Here is an 8328-nt window from a genome sequence, read left to right as displayed (position 1 = left end):
GGTCATGCAGCGATTTCTAGTCATCTGGTGGATGGTTGGTTTCTTCCCAAACTTGGAAGTTCAATCACGCGAGTTTTGTATGCTGGAGGCCGAATTATCAGTGGGAGCTCTTCATTTCTCCGTTTGTTTTCCCCAAAATGGCTAGATCGTAGGAGCCATGGAGTTGTCTCTTGAAGAAGGCCTGTTCTCGGAAATGTTATTTTCAATGATTAAGAGTGACAGTGTATCCAGTACTTCTATCTAAAATACAGACTAATTTTTCTTTGTTTGAAAGCCTTTCTCTGCTACTCCCATTATACAATGCTGAAGCAACATGAGTGATGTATTTGTTTGTTCATTTATTGGCAAGGAAACATTGAGATGTTTGTGATTTAGCAACATTCTGGAACTGTACGGAGTAAGAATCATCTTCAGTCTATGGGTTGTCAGGAATCTGAATACTCCAGCCTATAATCCAGAACTGAATGTTCACTTCTGGAACTTTACAGCTATTGTGTTCTTCTCTTAGTGTTTGAAGTGAGTTTTTAGGGTGAGTTCAGAGACCACACTGAGATCTTTTCAGGTCTTCATTTTGAAGCTTGGAAGGAAGTTCACTTTTCTTTTTCTCTGTAGGGATACAAAGTCTGAAATCATTTAATAAGAGGGTCAAATAGATTGAAGACATCACCCGCAGTTATCTGGATTCAACTTGTCTCTGCCTCTGCTCTTTGATGTTTTACAGCTGGAAACCTTGGCTGGGCTGGGAGTTCCCTGCAGCGGCAAGGGCACCTGACGTTCAGAGTGGGAACGTTTCGTTCCCTTCCTTCTCCACATACAGTCTTTATTTTACATGAAAGAGAAGTGGTTTTTGAGAAAATATGACGGAACCCAAATACCTTTCTTCAAAAGGATAGACATCTCATTTCCTATTTGGATACAATGTACAATTTGAACAAATTTCTTTCTTTTCCAATTTTACTTTTCTTGAACCTCTTTTGATTTAGTCTCCAAACTTTCCTCCACCTTCGCTATTTAATATCTTTCTTTTTATTTATTCCATAGTGAGAGATAAAGAAAGACAGAGAGAGTGAAAGACAGAGAGACAGGGAGACAGTAACCTCAACAGGGTTTTGATGTTGCAATTCACCCCCAGCTTCAGCCAGTCCCAGATCATGGGTAGGTACAGACCTGCTCCAGAAGGCCTCCTGTGTGACCCTGGAACCCCTCACGTGAGTCAGCCTCACAGAGCTTTGCAACTTACCATTGCCCCACTGCCTGGCAGTGTCTTTCATCCATCTCATCCACTCTATTCCGTCCATTTCACTTCAGCTCAGTGTTTATCAAATAGTTACTGGGTAAAGGATCTGTATCTGGAATATACTAGGGGAGACGTGGTTTTGAAGACGTGCTTCATACCTCCGAATAATCTAGCAGTTACTTTGGATAATGCCCTTAGCAGAAGGACATTATTCTCTGTAGAGAGACCCTTCAAATGCCGTGGAAATGGTGAGGAGAGACAGATTACTTTGGCTGAGTGCACTAGAGAAAGGCCTAGAAATATATATAAGCAGAAATGTTTGGATATATCTATTTTCTTTCTTTTTTTCTTTTTTTTTTTTTTCAGAGAGTGATTTTTGCTATACAATGCATGTATTTGCTGGAGTGACAAAGCAAGAAATCACCCTCCAGGGGAGATGGCCACACCATAATTCCTTCTCCTCTATTCTCCTCTCATAATTTTGGGCATACATGCACACACACCTGGCATAAGTTTCAAGCTTCCAGGTCCAGGACTTGGAATCACGTGAGATTTTAGCAGCGTAACCATTATGCCATCTACATGCCCTGCCTCCTATTTATTTTCTAATTCAATTAAAATTTCTCCAAACTCAAATTCCCATCTGCCCTTGTCACAGGCTTTCTTCTCCTGAATATAGGCATAGTACCTTCATGGAGGGCCTCGGGAGGGTGAGCATTTAACAGATTCTGTTAAACATTTTTTCAACAAGTACAAAATATTCCAGTAGTCTTTAAAAGAACAAATTAATGTGTCCAGTCAGCGGAGGCTGGAGCTATTGATGATAAGCATTTTTCTAAATGTCACCTCCACTGGAAAGTAAACAATGTAAACCTGCTTGTTATTTTAAAGTGGCATCTGGAAAGATCATTTGATCTAATGTGGAAGGCCTCTTGAATTGCCTAAATTGTTCCATATGGAACCAAATGCATAGAATGTGTCTTGGGGGAGGCTGTTTCAAAGACTGCAGAATTGAATTCATGTTTGGTGGCAACATGAATGTCTTCCAGGTTCTCATAACCCTTTCATTTTCCAAATAAATCCATGAAACAGATGTGACTTTAAGGATCTTGAAGAGGTGCCAAGGTGACGTGAACGAGCCACGTTAAAAGCACAAGTGGCTTCCTTTAGAAACGTGGTTTTGGTTTAGTCATTTTAGATCGGTTGCGATTCTATCGTAAATAAATGAACTCATGTTTAGTGCCTTTTAAATTAATAAAGACCTCAATATAAAATGTGACAATATTTTAAAATAGTTTGACTAATGCAACTATTCGACATGGCTAAAAATCTTCAATAGTTTTCTGATGTAAAATGTTAAGGGCAAGGAAATAGTTTCTCTCAAAAAACCCCCCAATATTTTGTATTTCTAGCTAAATAGACTGTTTTAATTAAATAAAATCTTAGACATTTTGAAATGAATAAAAAAATTGAGGGAAGACATCCAAGATCCTTGTCTGTTTTTGTATGGTAATATCTTTCTTTTTTTAATTTAAAAGGCAAGATACTCTTTAACTTTTTCCAAAATATTTACATTATGAATAATTGTCATAAAAGAAGAAATATACATTAAGATAAATGCTAAGGGCTAGTTATTATTGCAGAAAAATGGGATTGTGAAATTGGAGATCTGTTAACAGTGCTTAAAAAATAAACTAACATCCTTGTTCGAAAGTTATATTTTGGGGTACAGTTTTTAAGTAAAATATCTTATCTATTTGGGATTTGTTTTTCGTGTTTTCTAAATGTATTTATTTTATGCTTACTTACTTATTTCTTCCATGAAAGATGGGAAGTAGCGACAACGTCCTGCACGTGATCCTCAGGCCATGGTCCCCTCCGGTTTAGTCAACCCAGCTCACAGGCACGCACCAGGCATACTCAGGGAGGTCCTGGGGTGTGAGCTCAGTGGGCCCAGCGGTTTTACTGCAGTGCCACTGCCTAGTCCCTCAAATAGATTTTTTTTCATCCAACAGATGACTGACTGCCCTTTTCATTTCAGACATTAAAAAGCTGTCATTTTTTTCTTCTCTGGACTTCCAGAAACCATTTCTGCTCCGTTGTTCTGCAAAAAGAATGTGTGCCATGTTGGGCACGTGAGAAAGCCAGACAGGCCTTCGCTTTATTCTGCTAACGGGGAGTTGTGAATTCAAAGTGAATGCATTTGCTATCAGACGGTGCTACTCTTCCTGAGCGACTCATCCCCTCTGAGCGAGGTGCAGTGCCATCCCTATGGAAGATCTCCAGGAAGTCTACCTTCAAGAGAGCACCAACATGTGACTACTCTCACTGCGAACCTCAGCCAGGTGTCCCCCTTCAGCTCTGCCCAGGTCTCTCAGTGAATTAGGTATGTGCTCCCTGCTTGGCACTCTGGGGTTGCCCTCCTGGAATCCAAGGCTTTGATTGATAAACATTTGACTTCTGGTACTTGTATTTTAAATGGCGAAAAAATTGCTCCAGAAACAATTACCAGCTTGTGACCCTTATAACACAGTAACTATACTTCTTTATTAGGAAAAAACACTCCTCTGCTTTTATATAAACTTAAGACAAGTTGCTTAACCTTCAACTATATAATTCCTTTTTGGTGCAATCTTCAAGCCATTTAATGAAAGGTAAAATATTCTCACTAGTATAATAGCTCAAATGGACATTTTGCTTGTTTTTTTTTTTTTTCTTTTTTTTCCAGGTCTGAATGAACACCAGTCAGAAGTTTAAAATATACAAGGACAATATAACATAAAACATTAAGAGAGCTGACTATGGACCAGCAGGTAGCATGGTGGTTCAGGTGCTGGACTCCCGCATGGCCTACCACAGTTCGAGTCCTGGACCTGGCGGCTTGCTCTCTTATTTTCTCTCTCTCTTTCTGGTGAGTGCTTGTATCAAATTTAAAAATAATAATAATGATAAATAAAATTAAATAAATAATTATTTAAAAATAAAGAAAGCTGATTTATTAGTAAAGATGTTTTTTATAATGACTTCCATAGTTTGAAAATTAAATAATTCTCAGGTACTTACCAAACTTTCATTTTCTGTAAAGACTGCATTACATATTTCCCTGAATTGCTGAAGCACAAGTAAAAGTTTGTCTGTTAAGTGCCGACTCACACAAACCTAACGCACAGTAACTTTAGATAGCCAGTATGATGGAGGCTTAAGTGATTCGGATTGGCTGTGCTGACCGAGTTACTACACAGATCACAGAACTGAGTCATCTCTATTTCTCTTTCTACCGTGCAGGCTGTGCACATCGCTCTTCAAAGATTCTGTTCTGAGAATTCGTAAGACCTTGCCAAAAATACAAGTCTGTCTTGAAAAGTGATAAGCATGTGGGAGGCTTAGTTTCTCCCACCCTATGGTATAATCTGAGTTTTAAAAAACACTTCTTTAAACAGTGTCTTGCTATGTTGCTCCAACTGGCCTCAAACTCACAACCCTCTAGTCAACTGGGATTACAAATTGGTGCCACCTTTCTTGGTTGGTGTCACCAGCCATCAGGGTTGCTGTTACCCAGGTGCTGTGGTGTAGCACTAAGAAAACTAGGTCATGGGTTTGGACAACGCATGAACCTTGGCTACAGATTGGAGCCCTGGCCCCAGGTAGTTGCTTCCATTGTGTTCTATGGGTTGCAAGGAGGGAAAATGAGGAAAGTCCAACCCTAAATCTATGACTAAATTGGTATTAGCAAAATGGCCAATGTATGCACCCTACTGGGAGTTGAAAATGTTATCTTTGGGGAGTCGTGTTTCTGGTGAGGATGTCGAAAATGGACAACAAAACAAAACATTGCTCCCACCGTAACAATGACAAGAAGCCGAATAGTCTACAGAATTATAACTTTGTTGGAACTCATGAGAAAGCTGAGGTTACAAGGCCACCAAATCAACTGCATTCCAAAGAGGGAATCAAATCCTCCAAGGACAGCCCAGGAAGGTCTATGAACTCTGATACCTTTGATAGTGCAAACTGCAGAGACTACAAACACACAAGCAGGTATGAAGAAAGAGGTTGCAATTCTGATACATTCCTAAAGGCCATGTGTGTGCCAGCATGTCCATTTGGAGTAGCCCAAAACCCAGACATACAGTTCTTACCCTAAAAATGTCACCCACAGACCTCAGCTGATCGTGAGAGAGACAGGGCAAGTCTGTAGACTCTGGAATCCTCAATGGTGGGCTTTCAGAGGTGAGTAGCTGCCTCTGGGGAACTTACACAGGTTGGCCATGTCTCTTCTCTTCTATCAACTGAAATCCACAAGCTGGGAGAACAAACCCAGGCCCGCTCCCCCCAAAAAATCCTGCTGCTGACTAAAAATTCATCTAAGGGGACTTCAGAAAGTTTATGGGAAGATAGAATTAAAGTAAGGGTTTATTTTTGTGCCAAAAAATTGAAATGCACACACAGTTTTTTATAATATCTATTTTCCACTAACTTTTCTTTTCTTTTTTTTTTTTTTTTGAAGAGGTTTTTGCTACAGGGCACATGTGCTCACCAGACAGACAGAGAGACAGAGAGACAGAGACAGAAAGAGAGAAATCACCCCCCGGGGGGATGGCCGCGCCGCAACCTCTTCTCCTCCATTCTCCTCTCAGGATCTTGGGCACGCACGCACACCTGCCTGGCATGAGTTTAAGCCACCGGGTCCGGGACTCGAACCGCGGTCGACTACGTAGGAGTCCAGTGACATAGCCATTACACTAACTGCGGGTCTCCCACTAACTTTTCTTTTTAAGAGGTTTCTGACTTAAGGCATATGTGCTCCCCAGAGACAGAGACAGAGATAGGGAGAAAGAGAAAGAGAGAGACAGTGAAAGGGAAAGTGAGAAATCACACACACACAGACACGCTCCCCCGCCCCAAGCAGGATGGCCAAGGCTCCATCCCTTCTCTATTCTCCTCTTGGGATTTTGGGCATGCATGCACACATTCCTGGCGTGATTTTGAAGTCCCTGGATCCGGGACTCGAATTGCTATTGGCCATGTGGGAGTCCAAGGACATAAGTACTATGCCATCTGCTGACCCTCTAACTTTTTTTTTATTGCCAGAGTGTCTGTGCATTCACCAGAGAAGTGAGGGAGAGAGAAAGCATCCCCCAATGGTCACAATATGATCCTTTTTCTCCTTCCTTCCATCCTGCCAGGATTTGGGGCATATATGCATATGCTCCCAACATGTTTTTCAAGATACTGGAGGCCAAGATTTGAGCTGTGTTCAGCTACGTGGGATTTAGGCTCCCTTAACTGCTGAGCTAACAGCATCAGCCCTCTACTTTTTTAAGATATCCGCTATTCATATGGGAAACCCAAATCCCCAAAGTGATGGCATTAGAATGTGGAGATTTGGGGAGATAATTAGACCATGATGGTAGAACCCTCATGAATGGGGATGAAGACAGCAGAGCACCACACGCCCCATATGAAGATAAAGTGAGAAAGCAAGCATCTGCAAAACAGGCACAGGCCCTCGCCAGCCGCTGAATCTGCTGGCATCTTGATCCTATACTCCCTAGGGCTGTGATGTAGATCATATTTTATTCTCCAAAGGTTCAGGCTCTGGAAGCTCGGTAATGACATTGGGAGGTGGTAAGATCTTTGAGAGACAAGGCCTTGAAGATGATGTTTAGGTCATGGAGGCCTCACCTTCTCAAATGGATTAATGCTGCGCCTTACGAGACAGAGTAAGTTCTCATTCTCACGAGAAAGGGTTAGAGTCCCTGAGAACAGGCTGTTCTAAAAACAAGATGGCTGTCCCCAGGTCTCTCTCTTTGGAGACAGGCACTATCCTTTCTGCTTCTGCTGGTCGTATTGTGAGGTAGCACGCGAGGCTGGCCTGATGCAGGCCCTGTGTCTTCGGACTTTCCAGTCATCAGGACTGTAGGCTGAATTCTTTGATAATTCTTTATAAGCCACCTAATGTCAGGTATTTCTGTTAGCAACACAATAGTGGGCTAAGACACCAGCAGCCAGAACTGTGAGAAATAAATGTAGTTTAAACCATCCTCTACGGCAATTGTTTTAGTAGCTCGAGCTGACTAAAGACATTGCAAAAACCTCTCTAGCATGTGGAAGCACACTCTCAACACGAGGAACAGTTGCGTGTCAAGTCTGGGCACTGAAAGTATCAAAGCAATAGTCAATTCCAGCTAAGCTCAACGCCTATTGTAATAGATTGACTCAGCTTCTCACAACAGTCAGAAGGGAAGATGCGTATCTTTCCTGGCTTAAATATTATTTACCTCTGTCTTCACTGTTCTCTTGTCTCATGATGCCCAGCAAACAAAAAAAGAAAGGAAAAAATGAGAAATGTTTAAATATGCACTAAGTAGAATAAACAATACACATCTAAAAACAATGCATTATCTTCATATGGAAAGGGTGCTATAACTTCAATATTTATTCTCAGGAAATTGAGATTGGTTGATCTGTATTTTCAGTTTATTTACTTAAGCAATGCAAATGAAAAGAACAAGGGAACTTGGTATTTTCTTTGTTAAATACATTTTCCCTTGTGATTCTGTTTTCAATGACTAATGCAATGAGACAAAGCATTTTTTTAGCTGTAGTAGGTGATGAAATGGATTACGATGTCATAATAAAGAAAGTCAGCATGGATTAGTTAAAGTAACCCATATCTCTATTTTTTACTTTCTTAAAAATTGTATTTATTTCTTCTAGGGGAGAGACATAAAGATAAAGAGAGAGAGAAAGGGGTACACCCAGAAGGGTTTTTGCACCATGACCCACCTCCAGCCTCAGCCAGCCAGAATGATGGGCAGATGCATACCCGGCATACACAAGACCTTGGGACGAGAACTTGGGACCTTTCTCTGTGGCTTTAGTGTTGTGTACTAGCACCACTGCTGCCTTTACGTATTTAATTACTGATATCTTTTCAAATTTAAGGTAGCTTAAAATTAAGCAACTTATTCAGTAAGTTTACTAGACCAAAATCAGAAAAGGGATTTTTTTTTTTTTTTTTTTTTTTTGCTTGAGAGGTTTTTGCTATAGGGCACGTGTGCTTGCCAGACAGACAGAGAGAGACATAG

General features: G+C 40.9%; 1 long non-coding RNA gene across 1 annotated transcript; it reads left to right on the top strand.

Moving 5' to 3' along the window:
- Window positions 1-448: 448 nt before the first annotated feature.
- On the top strand, window positions 449-4085 carry LOC102492765 (uncharacterized). Its single transcript, XR_336160.1, has 3 exons — window positions 449-529; window positions 3320-3623; window positions 3966-4085. It is a non-coding gene; the product is annotated as an uncharacterized LOC102492765 (long non-coding RNA).
- Window positions 4086-8328: the final 4243 nt, after the last annotated feature.

Source organism: Tupaia chinensis, unplaced genomic scaffold, assembly GCF_000334495.1.
Source record: "Tupaia chinensis unplaced genomic scaffold, TupChi_1.0 Scaffold000634_1, whole genome shotgun sequence".
In the NCBI taxonomy this organism is placed as follows: Eukaryota; Metazoa; Chordata; class Mammalia; order Scandentia; family Tupaiidae; genus Tupaia; species Tupaia belangeri.
Note: the sequence above shows the minus strand (reverse complement) of the source record. Positions and strands in the feature narration are given on the sequence as shown.